Genomic DNA, 23,371 nt, shown 5'->3' with positions numbered 1-23,371 from the left:
ATCGGAAAATACCGAGGTGGTATCTACCGAATCGGAAAATACCGAATCGGTACGTACGGATTCGGTAAATAACATCACATGACTTGACGAAACAGCTAATCCTGTGCAACGACAGCCCACCCAACCAGGAACTGCCCACACCCAGGCAGGTGTACACAATTAGCCGAAGTGGCCACACCCAGGCAGCTGTACATAATTAGCCGACCCTGGAGAGGCTCGGAGTGCAGAGGAGAGGCAGGGAGCAGTTGCATGTGCGAGCGGGAAACGAACAGCATGTCCAGCCAGAGAACACAGAAAGACGGAGGGGAAAGGAGGAGGAAGCTCAAATTCAGCCCCAAGGAACTCCAGGTGCTGGTGGAGGAGGTGGTGAAGCAGCACCAGAAGCTGTTTGGGAGGCAATCCCTGCAAGTGCCTGAGGCCGAAAAGCGCAACATATGGCTGGCCATCCAGGCGCAGGTCAATGCTGTGGGAGTGACCCACAGGGACATTGAGGTCCTCAAAAAGCGCTGGTATGACCTGAGGATTGTGACCAAGAGGAAGATGGGCGACATCCAGAAGGAGGCCAGCCAGACCGGAGGTGGAACCAACAGGGCACCTGCCCTCACCGAACTGGAGGAGCTGGTGGCGGCCACACTCGAGCAAGAGACCGTCGTGGGTCTTGGGGACGCCGACAGCTCTGCCAGAGCCGCAACACAGCAAGGTAAGACGAAAGCACAGCAATGTAGCCGCCCCTACCCCTATCCCACATCCCCCATTGTGAAACGAGAATCACACTGCAGTCCACACGTGTCAGTGCAGACAGGCAATGCATTCCGGGAGATGTAGTCAGGGCAACACTAACCATGACGTAAATGTCACAGGGCAACAAGGCATGTCACGCACTCGAGGCACAAGGAGACAGAGGACAGATTGGAATGTGAAATGATTTATTGTGACGCTTGCAATGCAGCCCTTCGGGGACACTGAGCCAATGTTGTTTTTCTGTCCACAGATGTGACATCATGCAGTACAGGGCATGCTGCAGGGGAGACGGCACACCGGCCACAAAAATCACCTCTAGCCAGCACGAGTTCAGACCAGGGAGCAGGCCCACTTGCAGCCGCACCACCTACGCAGCCAGCCTCGCCGCACACAGAGCCAGCATCACCTCACCGAGAGCCAGCATCACCAGAGCCAGCATCGCCACTCATGTTCGATTCACCGGCCACATCTCCGCTTGCAGGTGTGAGAATGAGGAGGCGTCCAGCAGCCAGGCTACGAGCCTTAGACACCTCGTCAGACGACAGCATGGGCCCAGAAGACCGCACCGGGCCCCAGGAAGGGAGCCATCCCACTGTGCCCCACACCTCACAGGCAGCACAGACGGGAGCAAGAGGGCGCCGCAGGTCGCGTGTCCAGAGTCCACCAGCACCCACTGACGGCCATGGTGTCTTCTTGGGGCTCGAGGGCCAAATGTTGAAGCAACAGCGCCTGCAATCAAAGGCAGTAATGTCAGTCCAGAGGCACATGCGGGTGATGAGGACAAGCTTAGTCAACATGGACACAAACATTGGCGGCATGGCTGCGGGCATTCGGGACATGTCCCAGTCAATCCAGCAGTTGTGCAGCAAATTAGATGCTGACATCGAAGCACGGCGCCGGGAACGCCAGAGAAGGGACACTACCAGCAGGGCACTCAACCGTCTGGCAACTGCGACTTCCCTACTTTGCCGGCGCTCTGTGACGATGCAGGAGGGCCTAACACAGTGCTGCAGCGACCTGTCTCGGGGGATGGTGCAGGTGACAAGTGCACTAGGGGTGCTATTGACTAGTCAGGCGTCGACAACTGCTGCAGGGGATGCTGCGGAGAGCATCGACACCAGCAGCAGCATCACACCCCCCGTCCCAGAAGCACGCAGGAGCAGCAGGCGGCTTGGGGTTGGCTCTAGTGAGGATGCACAGGCCGTGCAATCCACCACTGCAGCGCGTATGCGCAAACATTGATGTGGCCCTGCTTATCCACTTGCCATTGGGTGACGTAACCCTGGACATACTCATTGTATAGATGGCATATTGCCAGATTGGCCTGTTCATGTGTTCATGGCGTGGTGCCACATTAAACTACGTCATGACTTCTCACAACTCGCTGTGTCCCCTCACTTACTCAGAAATAGTTGCATGTGATCTCTGCCCGTCTCTCTCTCCCATCGATTGCAGTTGGCACTCTAGCTGCGCTGCCCTCTGGCTGGCCTGACTCATCCTCGTTGTCCTCAAAATATGTTAGTTCCACATCTGTACCTTTTTTCGTGGCAAGGTTGTGCAGCATTGCACAAGTGGCAATTATCTTGCAGCAGGTGATGGGTTTGTACTGGCGTGCGCCTCCGCTCTTGTGGAGGCAGCGGAACCTGCTCTTCAGCAGTCCAAACGTGCGCTCCACCACATTGCGTGTAGATTTGTGGGCCACGTTGTATCGTCTCTCACTCTGGGTTGCTGGGTGTAGGTAGGGAGTGAGGATGAATGAACGGCATGCATATGCACTGTCGCCTGGATGAGTAAAAGGGAACCATCAGTTACATGCCTCTATACACTCTGATTTGCAGGTTTCAAGGGGCGTCACTGTTACTTACCCAGCAGGTATCCCTCTCCGAATTCTCCGGCTCTCAGTCGTGTGTAGATCCCACTATTCTGGAAGATGTAAGAGTCGTGGGTGCTCCCAGGAAACTTTGCAACAATATCTGTGATGATGTTCCCTGCATCACAGATCACCTGCACATTGATGGAGTGGGTGGACTTCCTGTTCCTGTAGATGTGCTCTGTCTCAGCTGGTGGACAGATTGGGATGTGTGTACCATCAATACAGCCGATGACATGGGGGAACTGTGCCATGTGATAAAAGTCTGTTTTTGTTTTCTGCAGTGCAGCCTGTGTGTTTGGGAAGCTTATGTAGTGGTGCATTCTCTGCATCATGGCATCCAGGAACTTCCTGAAGAAACGTGACAGGCAACTCTGGGATACCCCACCCACCGCAGCTATCACCACCTGATAACTGCCGGATGCCAACAGATGTAGGCTGCAGAGCACCTGCACATGTGGGGGTATGGCGTGCGCCCTTCTTATTGGCTGGTCCAGGAGTGGGTGAAGGTCCCTGATTAAGTCCATGATGGTTTCGGGGTGTAGCCTGTACCTCTCATGTATCTCTGCATCAGTCAGCTGTAATAGTGTGATGCGCTGTCTGTAGATTTGTTCCTCCCGTCGCCACACCCTCAGTCCTGCTGCCTGTAGACGTAGGCGCCTTGCAATGACGTACATGGCGGCCATGTTGTCCACGCTGTTGCATTTTGGGATTGCTTATGTGCATTGTTGATGGTTACCACCTGCTTTCCATCCGTGTTAATTACCGACTCTTATTTACCGATTTTCCTGGATTTCTTAATTACCGACTGCTCCTACATGTCATTTTAAAGTTTTACCACTTCATATTTACCACTTCATATTTACCGATTCGTTAATAATGTATTCGGTAAATATGAATCGGTATTTTAGAATTCGGTAACTATGAATCGGTATTTACCGCCTCATATTTACCGAAAAGTGGTTTTTGGACTCCTACATCTCACTTGTCTGAATACCGGTCGGTAACGGCATATTTACCGAAAATCGGCCGTTACCGACCGGTATTTGGCTACCTACATGAGGCCCTATATGTCTACCAGTGAACTGCTTGCACGATGCTCAGTTCAGGAGGGATCATTTGAAAGAATAAATAATATCTCCTCTGGTAGGTGACATTTTAACAAGGGTTTGACCCTAGAATGAAGCCCCTCCCTCTGTTCAGAGGACAGAGAAAAGTGTGGTCATTAACGGGCTGGATTGATATGTAAAGCAAGACTTCCACATAATGTTACATACCATAAAATCCTGTTTGTTTGCTAACATGGTAACCCTTTGTACAAAATATATGAAGTGTGTAAGACAAGTGCGAGGATTGGGAAGCAGGCTATCTTGTTTTTGTGCTGCGAATTGACGTGTGCTTGCATTGATATGTTTTTATTCATATTTATGCTACAATAGCAGATAAGGAAATTTCTTCTGTATAATACGCGCATTGTGAATGTGGCGGCAGCCAAGGTATGCATCAAGGGGGATGGGCGCGGTGTGCTCTGCCTGACAGGAATAAGGACGGAATGTAGCAGAGACTTTCCGTTTATATTTGTTCAACAAATTACAAGCTAATACAAGCATTGGCATAGCCAATAGGTCTCGCTTTTGGGACCTTATAAGTATTTAGTTATGCCACTGTTGCATGGCTAAACACTTATAAGGTCCCAAAAGCGAGACCTATTGGCTATGCCAATGCTTGTATTAGATAGAGCAGCTGGCTTAGGAAGGCATGGAGTGCCCAGTGCCTGCAGTTATTGGGCTTTGTGTCGATGGCACACTTCAGTGCTTTCCACTGGATCTTTTGGCTCTGTGTGTGTGTGTGTTTAAAGGGTGCCTGCATAATTCCCCGTTACTGTTCGTCAGAGGACACCAGAAACCTAAATGAAAGTGTTATAAAGATGAATGATGCACAGACTCTGAGGCAGGTGAGTCCAGGTATCTTTATTCTGATCATCCACTCTCCATCTCACAGGATGGAACACCAACATTCTAACTTGAGCTCCCTGGGAGGGACTATAACTGGGGACTGACAGGGGGAGCGGAGCGAACCATTGCATGGAAAACACATGTACCTTATAAACCCATACTAGTTAAATTACAACAACATTCTTGTTACATTACAACACATCTCCCTATGTAGGGGAGGATTGCCTGAACCCTTTGTCACGGTGTTCACATTACTGCTTCCACCTACCCCAATCAGGACACGTTCACAACTCTGTCCTTACTCCATGTCTGCCCATTTTCCAGACGAACTACGTTCTTACCAGACTTGGCCACCCGTATGGAAGCCCCATACTTGCTCGACCCTGGTGGCACATGCGTTGGTTTCTTGGCCCTCACCTGCGTGCCTGGCTCAAAATCCGCATTCTTGACACCATGTTTAACATCATACCAGACTTTATACTTCTGTTGATGACTCTCTACTTTTTTCTTGCTCTGGCCTAGATCATGACAGACACTTTTCCCACTTCCCAACCACCTGGGATACATTTTTGTACTGGGCTCCCTCCCTCTTAGGAACACAAAAGGAGATACTCCTGTAACAACATTGGGAGCGGTGTGGTATGCCCACAACCACTCTCTTAATGAGTTTTCCACATTGAACCCATTTGTGATTGCTAGTTGAATGTGTTCTTTCACCATCCTATTCACCCTCTCAACTAAGCCATTGGCTTTCGGACAATAGAGTGCCGTCTTCTCATGCCTTATATTAAGCTCTTCCATGAACTCCTTCATTGTCTCAGAGACAAACTGCACCCCATTGTCTGTGACAAGAGTGCCCGGAATACCCTCATAGACAAAGATGTTCTTCATAAATGAAATGAGACTGGTGGTCGTAGTAGATGCTATAAACTTGAAATTGACCCAATGGGAGGTATAGTCCACCAGAACAAACATGAACCGCTTCTGTGGACCTAGCATCTCCATGGGCCCAATGATATCCATGGCCAATTTGGTCCACGGAGTTATAAGAACACTGACCGGGGCCAAAGGAGCTTTGTGTGGGATCTTACTTTTATCACTTCTGGCACAGCTGACACACTCCTTGACTTTTACCTCAATCATGGAATCCATTCTAGGAAACCAATAACAGCTCCTAACCTTGTTTTTCGTGAGACTCCTGCCCAAATGCCCCTCATGGGCTAAGTCAATTATTTTATTCCTCATACCCATGGGCGGAATGATTTTATCCCCACGGTGTATGCGACCCGAGAGGAGGAATAATTCTAGTCTCACCTCCCAAAAGTCTCTGATACCGTCAGGAACTTCAGAAATCTTTTCTGGCCAACCTTTATTGATGAATTCCTTTAATGTCCCCATGGCTGTATCCTCCTTCATTCCCTTCTCCCACTCATCATTGGTTATCGAGGTGAGATGGATGGGAAATATGGGGACATCTAGCACTTCTTCACTTTGATTGCCATTCAAGGGTGACCTAGATAGATAGTCAGCTATCACATTTTCTGGACCTGGTAAGTACTCTACTTTAAAACAGTAATTTTCTAACCCTAGGACCCATTTACTTATCCTTGGAGACAAGCTTTGAGCATGTTTGGGTGAAAACATGAAGGTCAGAGGTTTGTGGTCCGTGTGTATAACAATCTTTGTGCCCCACAGAAACAATTTGAAGTGGTGCACCGCCCAAAAACACGCCAATGCCTCCCTCTCAATGACCGAGTAATTACGCTCTGACGAGCTCAATGTGCGGGATGCAAACGCTATGACCGTCTCTTCCCCATCACCTTTCTGAGACAGCATGGCGCCTAACCCTTTGTTAGATGCATCTGTGGTTAGCACTGTTTTCTTTTTGGGGTCAAAAGTGCCAAGGGCTAGAGACTCTAAAATGTGCTGTTTTATCTTTTCAAACATCTCCTCATGTCTTTTTTCCCATTCAAATGCTGCATGTTTCTTGAGGAGCTCCCGTAAACCCTCACACAGATCAGAAAAATTCCTTACGAACTTTGACATATACTCCACTAAACCCAAGAACGATTTCAATTCGTCTTTGTTCGATGGGTGTGGGGCATCCTTTACGGCTTGAATTAAGCTGTATTTAGGCCTAAAACCCTCTTTGGATATAGTATGGCCTAAATAGTCGACCGATGTAACTTTAATCTTGCACTTATCCAGTCGAACTGTTAACCCTGCTTTTGAGAGTTTGTGACACACCGTGTTGAGCGCCATGTCATGCTCCTCCTCAGTAGACCCGTACATCAGTATGTCATCCTGGAAGCAGAGTGTGTTTTTGACCCCGTGCAGTACTTGTTGCATTATTTTTTGAAAAATGGAAGCCTCTGAGGCGAGGCCAAACGGCATTCTTCTGAACATATATGCCCCAAAAGGTGAACTAAAAGCAGTTAGAGGTCTTGACTCAGGGTGCAGTTCGACTTGGTGATAGGCCATGGACAAATCAATAACCGAGAAATAACAAGCCTTCCCCATCGTACTTAACATCTCATTTATATTGGGAAGAGGGAACCTCTCCACCCATATATTGTCATTGAGTGAGCGGAGATCCACACACAGGCGGATGCCTTGTCCATTGCCTTTGGATGCAAGAACTAATGGGGCGAGCCATTCTGTGGCTTCAATAGGTTGAATGACCCCCATCTCACATAGTTTGTCCAATTCCGCTTTGAGCATCTCTCTATGGCGAAAAGGCACAGGACGTGTTATGTGTACCACAGGTTTAGCCCCTTGCCTGACTTTAATTCTGTGTTGAAAGTCCCATAACTTGCCTAGACTCTCAGTGAACAAATTCGGATATGCCTCCTGCAGGTGTTCGTTACTGTCAGGAATGTTGACTAGTAGTACTTGATTCTTATCATTTGGATCCAAAATTATCCCCAGTTCCTTCTGGTGTTGCCATCCTAACAAGTTAGCCCCACACTCTACCACATACACTTTTCCCACCGTGGACCTTCCCTTAAAGTTTATGTGGCTGCTTACCATGCCTTATAATAATCAAACTGGAGGGAGAAGGAAGAGCTTCTGATCCACTCAGCTTCCTTGTCACAAGTATACAAAAATCAAAAGGGAGTGGGTCACTAGTCCCAAAGAACCAGGGTGTGCAAAGGCAGTATAAGGTACTGTTTAAAAAACCCTCAATCACGTTATAAACGTTTCAGATGTTAGCGGTATATTTTCATTCTCCGCTTCGTTATTGGTAACGTGACAGCATCATCATTGGGTTTGTTGTAATGCTTTCTCCACCTGGAGATCGTACCACTGGTTGTATTGGTAGTGATCGTAAATGAAAAAGAGTGAGTTTGGTGAAGTGTTCAGTGGTGAGAAAAAAGGAAATATTTAAAATCCAACAGAGCTAGTAAAAAATCTTTAATTGTACTGGATGTTGGAGAGTTTTGTAGATTCCTCGGTGTGCACTCAGGGGTGAGTTAGGACCCTGTGCATTCTAAAAAAGTGTCTTTAAAAAAGGTCGACATGTTTCAGCCCTTGTTATGCCCCGAAGGGTCACACGGGCTTTCTTCAGGACCTAGGAGGTGAGATAAAGACCTGAATATTCACAGGATCTTTCAGGTGAAAGAAATTGGGTTAATTAATCCCAAAGGTAACTGTTCATTTGAACCTGTAGTTGTTGTTCCAATTAGTAAAGGTGGGGGAGAGAATAAGAAAACAGACCTTGTTCGAACAAAAAAGTTTAGTGAAGTTAAAAGCAGTTTTCGTTAGATTAAGAACAGACAACAAACAGTCCGAGATCATTGATTTCTCCTCAGACAATATGGATGTCTGTAGCAACTAAAAAATGGCAATTCTCATTTGTTTGGAGTCAAGACACTGGGAAGTGTCCTGTCTCTTATATGGCAAAATTCGTCCCTCCTTCCGATACTTGTAAGAGAACACACATTCCATCTTGTCATATATGGTGTACTGAGCGCTCATTGTAAAAGCAACATTTTTAAGTTCGTAAATGGAACAATGTCTCTGAACATATCAACATTATCAGTATTTGGACAGTCTGGCTAGCATACGTTTGTAAGGTAATTGCTAAATGAAATAAGTAGACTGTGAGGTTCAGAAATAGCTTACGCGCTTAAATACGGCTTAGCATAAAGAGCATACAGCTGGATTCAAAGGGCGCGTAATTATGGCAGCAGTTATGATCTTAATCAAAACAGTAGAGCTTATGTATTTAGAAGTGGCTTAACAGGAAGTCAGAGTATGAAAACGCATGATGTTGTCAGCAGATAGGCTCTTATAACAAAGAGGGGTGGCTAGGTAAGTTACATATACGTAAGCGTAGTGTTGTAATAATCGTAGCGGTCTAAATATAAAGGACACACATAGTTTTAGTATAATTGTTTGCTTGTGTCAAATGCTTTAGCCGAATGAAAGAGACATAATACAGTTACATGACGCCAAAATCGGTGAAAGAGAAGAACATCCGTACCTGTTTCCCGTTTCTGTGGGCAACAGCGGGTATAAAGTGGGGCGGTCGCTCGCGCTCTTCAGAAGCAATAGAGAAACAGAGGGAATAAGGAACTGTCAAATCTATGACCAAAATATACATTACGGTTCTGTCGTGAAGATGAGTCCGCCGTCTTTCTAACCTCTTCGGCGCTGGACAAGGGTTCTGTGCTGACTCTGCCCTGGTTGACCCGGTACTAACAGTGGGGCCTGAAGACTCGCGTTATAAGCGATGTAAAGGGCATAGAAATAGAGGAGGGACCACTACGAGATGGTTATTGTAGATCGCAAATACCTTCTCGGTATGTAGTCGTCTTTCAGCGATTTTTTTAAATCAACAAAGTGGAAATGATGACATAGAGGCGGGTTGCTTTAGATATATTCAGAAAAAAAGGAAGTAGTTATCGGAGCCAATAAGACTATAATCATGCCCGATGGTGATCTGTACAATATTGTCAGTAGGAAATATCCTCTGACAAGACAGCATATAGTTGGATAAAACTCTCAGAGTGCGGAGGTAGTGCAATAATTAAGTGTACCGCCCCCCTGAGTCTTAATTGGGGTGATATATGTTCAGCGTTAGATATGTTCATGAAAGGTCTTTTAGTTTGGTCGAACAAAGAGCACTAGACACATTACGGCAAGATGAAGAACTAATAATCAAACCAGCGGATAAAGGAGGTGGTATTGTACTACTTAGCAAAGAAGGGTACCATCAACAGTGCATTGAATTACTTTCTGACGAAAAGTTCTATGAAATCATCAGGACAGACCCAACCCAACGCTTACAAAACACCATCGCTATCATGGTTGATGAAGCAGAAACCAACAATTGGGTCTCCAAGACTGAAGCAGACTTCTTGATAACCAAGACACCAAGAATGCCTTACTTTTATTCTTTACCCAAAATCCACAAAGAACGACGCCCGCCACCCGGACGTCCGATTGTTTCTGGGATTGGTTCCCTTCTAGAACCGTTGTCACAATTTGCTGACCACTACTTGAGACCACTGGTACAAAAAACTCCCACCTATTTGAAGGACACTAAAGACCTCCTGAATCTCCTACAGAATCTACAATACTCACAGAACAGTATGCTACTAGTGGGGCTTGATATTGAAAGTTTGTATACGAGCCTCCCACAACAGAAAACTTTGGAAACTTTAGAGACACTCCTCTTTAACCAACAATGGGAACACAGGACACCAAGACATTTCGTACTTGAATGCTGTAGGTTAGCACTTACAGAAAACCATTTTGAATACAATAAGACCATGTACAAACAGCGCCATGGTACTTCAATGGGCAGTACCTTTGCGCCGAGTGTAGCGGGGCTCTATGTCAGCAATTTTGAGACCACCTACATCCATGACCCCTCTAATCCCTTCCTGAATCACATCGTCTTCTGGAAGCGTTATATAGATGACGTTCTCTTGATATGGGAAGGAGATAATGAAGATCTGTGCGAATTCCACAAATGGCTCAACACCAGGGATGACTGCTTGAAGTTCACATACACAGCAGATTCAAGTAAATTGGACTTCCTAGATGTCACTATCTTCATCGAAGGGGATAAATTACAAACAAAGACCTATTTCAAACCTACAGCCAAAAACAGCCTGTTATCATATAAAAGCTTTCATCCACGCCCATTGAGGGAAAACCTCCCTTATGGACAGTTCCTTCGACTCAGACGAAATTGCAGTAACATCAGAGACTACAAGAGTCAAGCAAAGGAACTGAGTGACAAACTGCAAATCAGAGACTACCCCATAAACATCATTAAAAAATGCCAGAAAAGGGCAAGGAACCAACAAAGGGAGACCCTTCTAGACATCACAGCGAAAGAACCCGCTATGGATCTGATGACATGCGTGAGCACTTACAGTACTGTGACAAACGATATCAAAAAAATCGTCAACAAGAACTGGCGAATTCTAACTTCCGGAAACCTGAAATGGCCAAAACCCAGATTCTCAAATAAAAGGACTAAGAACCTTAAAGACATACTCGTACACACGAGGCCTTTGGAAAAACCAGCTATGAAGACCCAACAGGGACTTTGGCACAACACACCGGTTACAGGACATTTTCCATGCGGGTCATGCTCAGTCTGCCACTTGACGACGGCAACCAAAAATTTACAATTGTCACCCAATCTGAATTGGACCATAAGAACCCACACTAATTGTAACACCACCCACGCTATCTACATGATCACATGCCCATGTGGTTTGCGCTACATTGGAATGACCTGTAGGAAAGTGAAACAGAGACTCTGCGAACATCGCAGTAACATCAAGTGCAAGAGAAGCACTACAAAGATGAGCAATCACTTCCTGGAACAAGGACACACTGTCAATGATATACGTTGGGTTATTTTAGAAACCCTTACTATTAAGAACAACCACGCTGAGAAGGTACTGTTTGAAAAAGAACAAAGATGGGTCCATCGACTCTGTACGAATACTCAAGGTTTGAATGACAATATACCGTGGCTGAGCGTCTTGAGAAAATGAAAATCCGATTTTTGAATAAACTTTATTGACAAAAAACAGACACCTCCTACACATAAAGCCATGCTAAGCATATATCACCCCAATTAAGACTCAGGGGGGCGGTACACTTAATTATTGCACTACCTCCGCACTCTGAGAGTTTTATCCAACTATATGCTGTCTTGTCAGAGGATATTTCCTACTGACAATATTGTACAGATCACCATCGGGCATGATTATAGTCTTATTGGCTCCGATAACTACTTCCTTTTTTTCTGAATATATCTAAAGCAACCCGCCTCTATGTCATCATTTCCACTTTGTTGATTTAAAAAAATCGCTGAAAGACGACTACATACCGAGAAGGTATTTGCGATCTACAATAACCATCTCGTAGTGGTCCCTCCTCTATTTCTATGCCCTTTACATCGCTTATAACGCGAGTCTTCAGGCCCCACTGTTAGTACCGGGTCAACCAGGGCAGAGTCAGCACAGAACCCTTGTCCAGCGCCGAAGAGGTTAGAAAGACGGCGGACTCATCTTCACGACAGAACCGTAATGTATATTTTGGTCATAGATTTGACAGTTCCTTATTCCCTCTGTTTCTCTATTGCTTCTGAAGAGCGCGAGCGACCGCCCCACTTTATACCCGCTGTTGCCCACAGAAACGGGAAACAGGTACGGATGCTCTTCTCTTTCACCGATTTTGGCGTCATGTAACTGTATTATGTCTCTTTCATTCGGCTAAAGCATTTGACACAAGCAAACAATTATACTAAAACTATGTGTGTCCTTTATATTTAGACCACTACGATTATTACAACACTACGCTTACGTATATGTAACATACCTAGCCACCCCTCTTTGTTATAAGAGCCTATCTGCTGACAACATCATGCGTTTTCATACTCTGACTTCCTGTTAAGCCACTTCTAAATACATAACCTCTACTGTTTTGATTAAGATCATAACTGCTGCCATAATTACGCGCCCTTTGAATCCAGCTGTATGCTCTTTATGCTAAGCCGTATTTAAGCGCGTAAGCTATTTCTGAACCTCACAGTCTACTTATTTCATTTAGCAATTACCTTACAAACGTATGCTAGCCAGACTGTCCAAATACTGATAATGTTGATATGTTCAGAGACATTGTTCCATTTACGAACTTAAAAATGTTGCTTTTACAATGAGCGCTCAGTACACCATATATGACAAGATGGAATGTGTGTTCTCTTACAAGTATCGGAAGGAGGGACGAATTTTGCCATATAAGAGACAGGACACTTCCCAGTGTCTTGACTCCAAACAAATGAGAATTGCCATTTTTTAGTTGCTACAGACATCCATATTGTCTGAGGAGAAATCAATGATCTCGGACTGTTTGTTGTCTGTTCTTAATCTAACGAAAACTGCTTTTAACTTCACTAAACTTTTTTGTTCGAACAAGGTCTGTTTTCTTATTCTCTCCCCCACCTTTACTAATTGGAACAACAACTACAGGTTCAAATGAACAGTTACCTTTGGGATTAATTAACCCAATTTCTTTCACCTGAAAGATCCTGTGAATATTCAGGTCTTTATCTCACCTCCTAGGTCCTGAAGAAAGCCCGTGTGACCCTTCGGGGCATAACAAGGGCTGAAACATGTCGACCTTTTTTTAAAGACACTTTTTTAGAATGCACAGGGTCCTAACTCACCCCTGAGTGCACACCGAGGAATCTACAAAACTCTCCAACATCCAGTACAATTAAAGATTTTTTACTAGCTCTGTTGGATTTTAAATATTTCCTTTTTTCTCACCACTGAAAACTTCACCAAACTCACTCTTTTTCATTTACGATCATCACTACCAATACAACCAGTGTTACGATCTCCAGGTGGAGAAAGCATTACAACAAACCCAATGATGATGCTGTCACGTTACCAATAACGAAGCGGAGAATGAAAATATACCGCTAACATCTGAAACGTTTATAACGTGATTGAGGGTTTTTTAAACAGTACCTTATACTGCCTTTGCACACCCTGGTTCTTTGGGACTAGTGACCCACTCCCTTTTGATTTTTGTATGCTTACCATGCCTACCAAAGGAATGGGATCTTTCGTATACCCTCCCAGAGATATGTCCGGTGTACTTAACATCATTTTACACCCATTTAGAGACTCCTCAAAGTCTTTGACATTTATCAATGTAAAAGGTGAGCATGAATCAGCAAACACTTCCAGTGGTTTGTTATCAAATAAAACAACACACTTGGGATAGTTAGGCTTTGACTCTGTATCACTGTCTTTCACTTGAAACACAAATCTGGCCTGTGGCTCTTCCTGAGTATTGACTACATTAACCATGTTACTCCCGCCATCTCTACATACCCGTGCCAAGTGCCCTCTCCTGTTACATTTCTTACATAAGACACTGCATGCCGTACACACCGGACTGTTTGCAAGATGGTTGCTGCTACCGCATCTAAAACATTTCAAAGCATGCCCCTCCATACTATGTTTTACCGTAGTAGTTTCTTTGTTGCCGCGCTTGTCCAAGATCTTATGTACATTATTGTCACAGGCCTCTGCTTGTACAACAGAGACTACCTCTTCCTTAACTTTCATCTCCTTAACACATTTAGCAGTGTGTTCAATAGACTGTGCAATCGAGATAGCCTCTCTAAGCATGGGATTTTTAGCTAGTAGTTTCTCTTGTACCCTGCTATTGTTCGTGCATCTGACAAGTTGATCGCGAATGAGCGAATCATTCAGATCCCCAAATTCACATAGCTGGGTGAGACCCCTCAAGGCTGCAATATAATTGTTGATGGACTCATTTTTCCCTTGGACTCTGCTAAAGAATTTATGTCGTTCTAGAACCACATTGACCTTGTCCCCAAAGTGTGTCTCTAATTTTATTAGTGTAACATTGTAAATATCATACTCATCCTCATTTTCCACTTCAGGTTCAGGTAGAGTTTCGTACACTTTACGCCCATGTACACCCAAATTATGCAACAGTATGTGTTGTTTCCAGAGAGCAGAGAATTTCTCCCCCCCCATTGCAATCAGATAGGATTCAAATAATTTTGTCCAATCCTTCCAATGAATCTCAGGATCCCCACACTCATTAAGAAAAGACGGTGGCTGGTTGATACCTGGGGTGCCCATAATGGAGATTGTATTGCTCCCACCACTGTAACAGTGGGATGGATTGACCACAACCCTTACTGGGTACCTCCCACCCTGGAACCCGGCAGCACAGACCACAGACGGAAAATATGTACGTAATAGGTAGGATAGCTAGAGTTCGCCCAGCATTCCTACACGTGATCTAGACAGGTTGCTCAAAACGCAGAACTGACCCAGCTGTTGCCCGTTCCACACCTTTCCAAACTTCCGGGGTGAAGTATGCACTCGGGGAATACACAAAGTTAGAAAATTCCCTGTCACTCTCTAAAGTGGGTATTCACGAGAGCGCTAACACCTCCAGCTGACACACTCTTTGCGCTCCCGCCACCCAGTCTTACTTTTGAGGATCACCACAGAATGGACGGTGTGCGAGGACAGCGCCTTCCCCTTCAAAGCCTGGACTTCTTAGGCAATCACACGGCGAGCACCTTGGCCCTGGTCACGGAACAGCTGCTGCCAGGGACATTTGAAGATTTCCGCCAGCACGGCCCTCACGTGATTGGGGCGCCGGAGCTCTGTACGCATGGGAAGCACTCGACGAGCCTGTGTAATCTTGCCCTCAGGACTGGAGCGCCAAGCGTGCTGAGGAAACTCGGCGTCTCACGGCCCTCTAGTGGCTGAGGCGCCGGACTGCCGGAAGGACGCTGAAGAGAAAACACCCCCGGCCCTCAGGAGGTGGAGCGCAGACGCTGAGGAGACTTCCTTTACCCCTCCGCTTGCCGAACTCTGAAGGGACCAAGAGGCTTCCGACATGGGGACTCTCAGGGTGAGATTTGTAGTGTAGTTGCGCCGCACAGCCGTCGCGCACCCTCCTCAGCACAGGCACTCGGACGGCACCCAAAGCCGATGCAGAGGCTACTTCAGATGCAGAAGCCCTCTCACACGCACCAGTGCTGCTCCAAATAATGCTCCCAGAATCCAGCACAGGCCACGGCAACGATGGCGATCCACTGAACTGACGCCCATGACTGAACAAAAGACCTACGCCTCTCAGTTTCCACACTGACGGCCACTTGAACGCCCTCTCCACTTCACTGGCCCCACCTGACCAGCCGTAGCACACATCCAACAGGGATGAGTACCAGGTAGATACCTTGGAGCATAGATTCTCACCAGACGTCCCGGCCAGACGATTCACACATCGCCTCAGGAACGCCTGGCGACTGATGTATACAAGACGTGTAGGCAAGTGACAGCGCACCATCCACACTGTAAGCCGGATCAACTGTCAGCGCATCCAACTCTTGGAGAGCAGCATCACAATTACTTTGATGTAGATAACACAAAGGGGAGATGATCAGCTGCCCCCTCCGCAGCTCGTCGCCAGTGTTATAAAGATGAATGATGCACAGAGTCTGAGGCAGGTGAGTCCAGGTATCTTTAGTCTGATCATCCACTCTCCATCTCACAGAATGGAACACCAACATTCTAACTTGAGCTCCCTGGGAGGGACTATAACTGGGGACTGACAGGGGGAGCGGAGCGAACCATTGCATGGAAAACACATGTACCTTATAAACCCATACTAGTTAAATTACAACAACATTCTTGTTACATTACAACAGAAAGCTTGCAAATTAACGAGTTTTGTAAAAAGAAATTAAATAAACTGCCAGAGACTGCTTTCAGGTTTACCAATATCCGACTGTTACAAGCTAAAGAAAATTCCATGAAAACGTGAAGTGAGTTACAAGTTAAAAGAAGCTTTGCCTGACTATGAATTACTTATTATAAGGCAAAACATCCATAAGTAGAAGGAAACCAGAGGGCTGCCATCAGGACATTTTCGGAGTCCCTCCAGCTAATTGGTTAATTTCTGTTCTTAGTCCCCAGTAACATTTAGCCAACCAAAAGACTTGTTTCTCTTTTGAATAGCCCACAGGTTCAGGGAGATATGTGTATACATAACACAGGAATGCATATTGAGCACACTTTGTTTTCGTCCATGTCTCCTTGAGGGCTAAATGGAAATGTACCAAAGCTGTAAAAGACGCTAAACAGAGGAAAGTACAGTGTGACAAATTTGTTGCCCTTTGATATATCCATATTTCAGTTGTTCATTGAGAAATGTCCCCTTCAGTGTGCCCCTGCAAAGCGGTTAACAACAGGTGTGTCTAATTAAATGCCCTCTGTTCAAAAGACACAATCTGAGGAAGGCCATAGGAAGGTTACTTTTGGAAGATCATTTCGATTTTTCTCCTACCTTGATTATTCTGCACTAAGTAAAAGTGAGTGTATTGTATATTCTTTTTGAAACATTTGGTTTAGTGAGAACACTGGTAGAAACTATTCTACTAACTGTGATTCCTTAAAAATGTGTGTTTTCATAAATTGAGGAGGGTGATCAGAGGAGGAGAGAAAAGGGTGGAAGAGAGCGAAGGAGATGCCACACACACTAGACAGTGAGAGTGGAGATGGAGAAGAGGAATTTATATGCAAATTCGGGGTCTCAAAGGATACAAGACCTCAACATTTCTGATGTGCAGTTCCACATCTGTTATATATTTCCTGGTGTGCTCTTTGGACTAGGTATGTGGGTTGTAATATTGATGCAGTTCTGAACACTGAGCTAGAGCTGCCGGTACACTTAGAAAATAATATATGCAAGAAATAGTTGCTTTACTGTGTGTTTTTTGTATGTGGACCATTGGATGTTAGTATATATGTGTGTGTGTATATATATTCTTATTTAACCTTTTTTCCACTGTGACTCTGTTACCGAGTCACAAGATAGCTGCCAACACATTCTGCTTTGGAGTGTTGGCAGTGTTGGCAGCCAATCAGAATTGAGCTTGTGCTCGGGAGCTCAGTACCTGGAGTTGTTGGTGGTGTTGCAAATCAGCGAGGAATAGTATTCAGCTTTAGATTTTTTAATCAGATTCTTATAGGTAGAGACCTTGGTTTTCCAGAGCTCTTTCGAGGTGTTATTATAATCGCGTCTCCACCTTCTCTCCGCTTGTTTACAACCTTGCTTTAAATTTTTTAGTTCGTCATTGAACCAGGGGGCAGAGTCTTTGCCCTTGCAGCTACGTGTTTTTAACGGGGCATGGGCATCGAGGACCGTAGTAATTCTGGTGCAGAGAGAGGTGTAATTTTCATCTATGTTCAACTTCTCATCGAAGGGCTGTTCCAAATGGAACACCTCACCGGTAAGGTGCCGCCGTATGAGGGCCCTCCAGTCTCTACACTTAATTTCCGTAGACAACACGGGGGCTTTATTTAACGAGTGAGTGGTCAGTCCAATCCATAGGTAAGGTTTCCCCCATCGCCACCAGGTCGGGGGCCACGAAGACCAAATCTAAGAGATGACCAGCTGTATGGGTGGCTTTAGTGACAAGTTGAGAAAGACCAAAACTATCACAGGCTTGGGCTAGGTTCCCGAGACCCGAGTCAAGGGTCCCGTTGCACCAGAGATTAAAATCACCAAGGATGAGAAGCTTATGATGGGAGAAGGCGATATTAGTTAGGGTAGTTAGTAATGCTTGGTGCTGCTGAAGGCTAAATGACCCTGGCGGGCGATAGCATACTATCGCGGTGACATTAGTCCCGGAGTGGGTCTGTATTGATAGTCCTAGCAGCTCAGTGCCCAGAGTAAGGTCTAAAATAAGGGCCTTGATGCAACAAGATGCTCTAAAAATAACTCCCACTCCCCCGCCTCTACCAGTAGGCCTAGGGGTGTGAAGGAATTTAAACCCAGGAGGACACGCAAATCCAGGGTCAACCAAACAGTCAGGACGGGTCCAAGTTTCCGTCATAAAAAGAATGTCCAATTCGTGAGTCTCAATCAAGAGTTGGATCTCCATACTATGTTTAGGCAGGGACCTAACATTAGGAAGCCCACACTTTAAAAGATCGTCACACAGAAAGTCGTCTCGAGGGTGCGATGTAAATGACAGGGAGAGAGTTCCTTTATCCGCATGAAGCTCGCCTATTCGGATGAGCGCCTCCCTGGAGTAGGAGCCCGCAATAGGAAGCCGATCAGGATAAGGGCCAGATGACATGTTCAATTCCCTGAGAACCAAGAAAACCTGAGAACAGAGTCCAATATTTCAAATTTTAGGGGCTTAGCCAATCAGGACTCGTCTACTCTTAGAAAATGTTGCATATTACCCTAGAATTTACTATATATATATTAGAAGACGGTGGGTCGAAGTGCGTTCCGAATTTTTGTTGGTGACTGCTAGTATGGAGGATCGATTTGATGGCACAAATGCCTGGTTCTTTGGATACCTTTGGGACTGTGTCGTGCAAAGCGAAATAACTTTTCCCGGACTTATTTGGGTCTTAGCCTGCATTTGATTGGACGATTTCACCAGAAGGGAGTATTGATTTATGCAGGGCTGACGGGTTTCGGGAAATGGTCACCAGTATCAGAATTTAGGTAAATATAATTGTTATGCAAATTTGTGCCAAAATATTCTTTGAAACTGATTTGATTAAATGCTGACTATGCCAACGAAAGAGAATTAATTAGATAAACTAAACATTGATTAACAAAAATGAGTTTGTGATTCTTTTAATGAGGTATTGATTAATCCAAGGTTCCGAAGCTTTAATGTGTTTTAGCTAGTTCTAAATTACCATGAACCAGTCCAACTAATTGGTCCATCGACCAAGTGGTGACGTGCCTGGATGTTAAAGTTAGGATTCTATAGGTACTAATGTATATAATGTAAAGAATTTTCCTCCTATAGGTAATAAGGTACCCCCACATGTCCAGCGCTTCTTTCCTCCTGTGTGCAGATTCGGAGTGAGACGTATGAGTGTTGGTGTTATGGGCCCAACCAATGAATGCGTGTATGAATGAGTTTGTGTGATGACGGGTCTGTGACGCAGTGAGGATATGTATATTTGCCCTTTCCGCTGGAGCAGTTTTCTGGTAACAGAGTTATGGTTTTATTGCATTGGTTTGATGATTATTGATGATTGATTTATGTACTAACATTCTATGTTGAGTCGTGTTGCGTTTTATGTTGTTTTTGAAGACTTACGGGATGTAGGAAGTTGGATGCCCGTAGGTACACTGGGAAAACGTGTGGCAAGTGAAGTCGCATGGTGTATTGTCTGGATGACCTGTAGGTACACGGGGAAAACGTGTGGCAAGTCGCACAACACATTGTCTGGTTTCGAGTTGGTAACATCGTCGCGTGTTATCGTTAGGGACATTTCTGTGTGAAAGTGCGTGAGTGCAATAGCAACAGGTTCTCTCGTGAAACTCTGGCCTTAATACTCAGGAGCAGTGTAGTCTACACATGTTTTATACCCAGAGAAACGGTTAGCCTTTTTGCTTGTTAGAAGGGTAAGGTAGAGGGAAGTGCTACTTTAGCAGCGAAACTGAATAATTCTGTGGTAGGGTAGAGGTAAGCGCTGACAACTGGAAATACAGAATTCTTGTGTAAATGAATAAAACTATCTCTTTGGTCTAGCGAAACAGGCAATGGTGGTGTTTCTATGTTGTTACTAACAGATTTTACTGAAGAAAACGTAAGAAAACTTTGCCGATAAAATTTTGTAAAGGAGGGGTCAGCAGAAGTAGGAGTAGTGAGAAATGCGAACATCAGAAGACCGCGCTGGGATTGGCCAGCTATAGAGAGACGAAGTTTCACGGATTGGTGCGCTGGTGTACGCCGCGCTAGGAGTGGGAAATTGCCAGTGTGACGTAGACGCTCAGGATTGGTGCGCTAGTGTGAGTCGCGCTGGGACTGGAGAATTACAGAGTGACGTAGACGCTCCGGATTGGTGCATTAGTGTGAGTCGTGCTGGGATTGGACAGCAACCAGAATAGTCGTAGAGAAGCGATTCAGGAAATCTAACGATTCAGGATTAAAGAATAAGAGAAATGATGTATTACGATCCACCAGAAAAAGAGAAACGGTCATGGTTTGGGAAAATCAAGAACCTATTTAAAAAGGATAAGCAATTGTGACTAGGGAAGGACAGCTACTTCCTCCACCGAAATCTCCCGCATCCTTTATGGTAGCGAAATATTGGTACCATACATGTATTTGGCTTGATAATTGGGCAAAGTATACAAAAGAAGATGGAGTTCTAGCATTTCCAGAAAGTGGTTCGTTCAGTTTAGCTGTATTAAGGAATTTAAGAGAAAGGATGATGAGGTTAGAACCGAGACCTAGACCTACTCAGTCAGAAGCTTTAACGGAATGGGAAGAAGAGATGTATGAAATAGAATGGCAGCGGAGTGGCAGAAGGTATAATTACATGTTTGGTAGACCGTGTGGACAGGAAAGTCATGATGACCGAATGAGGAGATGGTGGAGTGCAAACATGACTGATGGGATGTTTCCACTAAGAAGCGCTGAAGAGACTAGTGGCAGGAAGTGTACAGAGAAGAAAAACAATACGGGGTAGAAGTTTACCAGTATGGTGTGAATGAGTCGGAGGATGATGTGCTAGAGGACATGTTTTATAAAATCCTCCCCCGTATCAACCAAACTCCACGTTGCTGACGCCGAGTGCGCCTGTCAAAGAAACACAGCGAAATAAAACTTTTGAGCAAACGCCACCTGATTTAGGGAAAAATAATCCATTTAGAGACTCAGAAATAGCACAACCTGTCAGCATGGTAAATGAAAATTCAGCTTAACTGGCTAGAACTACCCTGGAATTAACTGAGAAAATTAGGGAAATAACCAAAAATATGGAAGCCGTAACTGTACCTGTAACTATAGGATCAGTGATGCCTGTCTTTGATAAACAGAAAGATAGTGAGCATTGTTTAACAGTTCCTTACAATAGTAATAAACAAATCGAGATGGAAAAAAGTGATTCAGGAGAAAATCCATGGGGAAAATTAGTAGGAACCTCAGGGTTAAGTACTCCTAAAAATCTGACAATGAATCAAAGTCCAGCAAGTAAGACGCTGATGACAACCGAATCGGCATCAGAGACCCCGGAAAGAAGTATGGAGCAAATAAGAAATGAAACAATTCCTGTAGGTCCCACTTCTGATGAATTAAGCGATTGGTTAAGGAGTTTACAGCGAAAAGATACAGAACCTCAACCTTTAGATGTGGCAAAATTAAAAATAACGTTGGAGGAATTAATAGTAGGGACTATTCCAACTGAAAAATTAAAAGCATATCAGGATGAAGAGCTAATGTTTCTTTGTAAAAGTATACCTTGGAGAGCGAGGAGTTTGCATGAGAAATGGGCATTGACTTTGAGAAAATAAGATAGTTACAGAAGCCCTACAGAGTAGATTTCTCTAAAAAGGATATTGAAAATGTGAATACTGCAGGAAGGTTAACTCAAATTAAAGACCTGAATGCCCTGCTAAGGAAATGGGGTGATGTGGATAGATGGAAAAGCAGGTGGTTTAGAAAAAGAGATGATGCAACAGATAAGACCTTTTCAGCGTTCCCGGTAAGAGAAAAGGAGAAGGTAGTAACAGAATGTCCCATGAGGGAGATCCCAGGAGGGGGTTATGTGCATGTTCCCTGGACTAGACAGGACATTTTATCATTTACAAATGATTTTCCCAGGCTCAGGGAAAAGCCTGTGGAGTGGTATCGAAAAGTGGAAAGGTTTGTTAAATTCTCTAAAGTATTGTGGATTGATTTGAACGATCTGTTCGATATAATTGTGCCGGCAGAACTATGGGCGGAATGTAAAATCACAGTAGATTGGCCCACTCAAGAGTATCCTAGGGATCCTAAAACAGGTGCCCCTGATCCAGAAGTAATGAGGAAGTATGAACAGGTAATTACCTTTTTGAAAAATAAAGTGCCTCCAAAAGAAACTGATTGGGTAAAAATTGATAGAACTCACCAGCAAGTTAAAGAATCTGTCCATGTCTATTATGAAAGATTGCTGTTAGCCTTTAAGCAATATAGTGGTGATGAGAAATTGAGTGAAAAGGATTTGAGTCATTTTGTATATCGATGTGTTTATGGGTTGAGACCTGAAGTAAGCGAAAAGATTAAATAGCATACGGTAGATTGCAAAATAAAAAGATAGATGAAGTACTGAGACCTGCGAAATATTTTAGCGATGAAATTGAAGCAAAACAACGCAAGCTGAAAGAGAAGGCCATGTAGGCACAGGTTAAAGTAGCGGAAAGGCAAGAAGCCCAGCTGATTGAACAAGCAAATGGCATGGGCCATGTGAGACCAAAACCTAATATTGGAAAAGGAAAGGGACAGATTAGTTTAGACAAAGCAAAAAAGAAGTGGCCATGTCATAATTGTGGAAAATTAGGGCATTGGCAATCCGAGTGCAAATTGTCCCCGAGTGCTAATGGCGATAATGCATCATTAAATCCACAGGTGCAGAATGAGGTGAGTTGTCAACTGCTGCGACAGCAGCAGGTTGTTGCCCAATAGTGTCAGGTGCCAAAGCCACCTTTTCCACAGAGCGTAAACCCTCAGAGATACAGTAATGAGACAGGATTCTACACCGAGGAACGGGTAACAAAGCTACCGCGTGCTAGTGCTGTTTCGCAGTATTGGCTGCAGCGCGATGAGAGTGAGTCAGAAGAGAGTTATTGACGGTGCCGAGGAGAGGAAGAGGAGTGCGTACTTGGCGCAACTCTAGAGGTAGACCAGACAGGACCTTTTGTGGATGGAAAGGTAAATGATGAAAATATTACTTTCCTAGTAGATACTGGT

This window comes from Triturus cristatus, chromosome 1_1, assembly GCF_964204655.1.
Source record: "Triturus cristatus chromosome 1_1, aTriCri1.1, whole genome shotgun sequence".
NCBI lineage: Eukaryota > Metazoa > Chordata > Amphibia > Caudata > Salamandridae > Triturus > Triturus cristatus.
Note: the sequence above shows the minus strand (reverse complement) of the source record.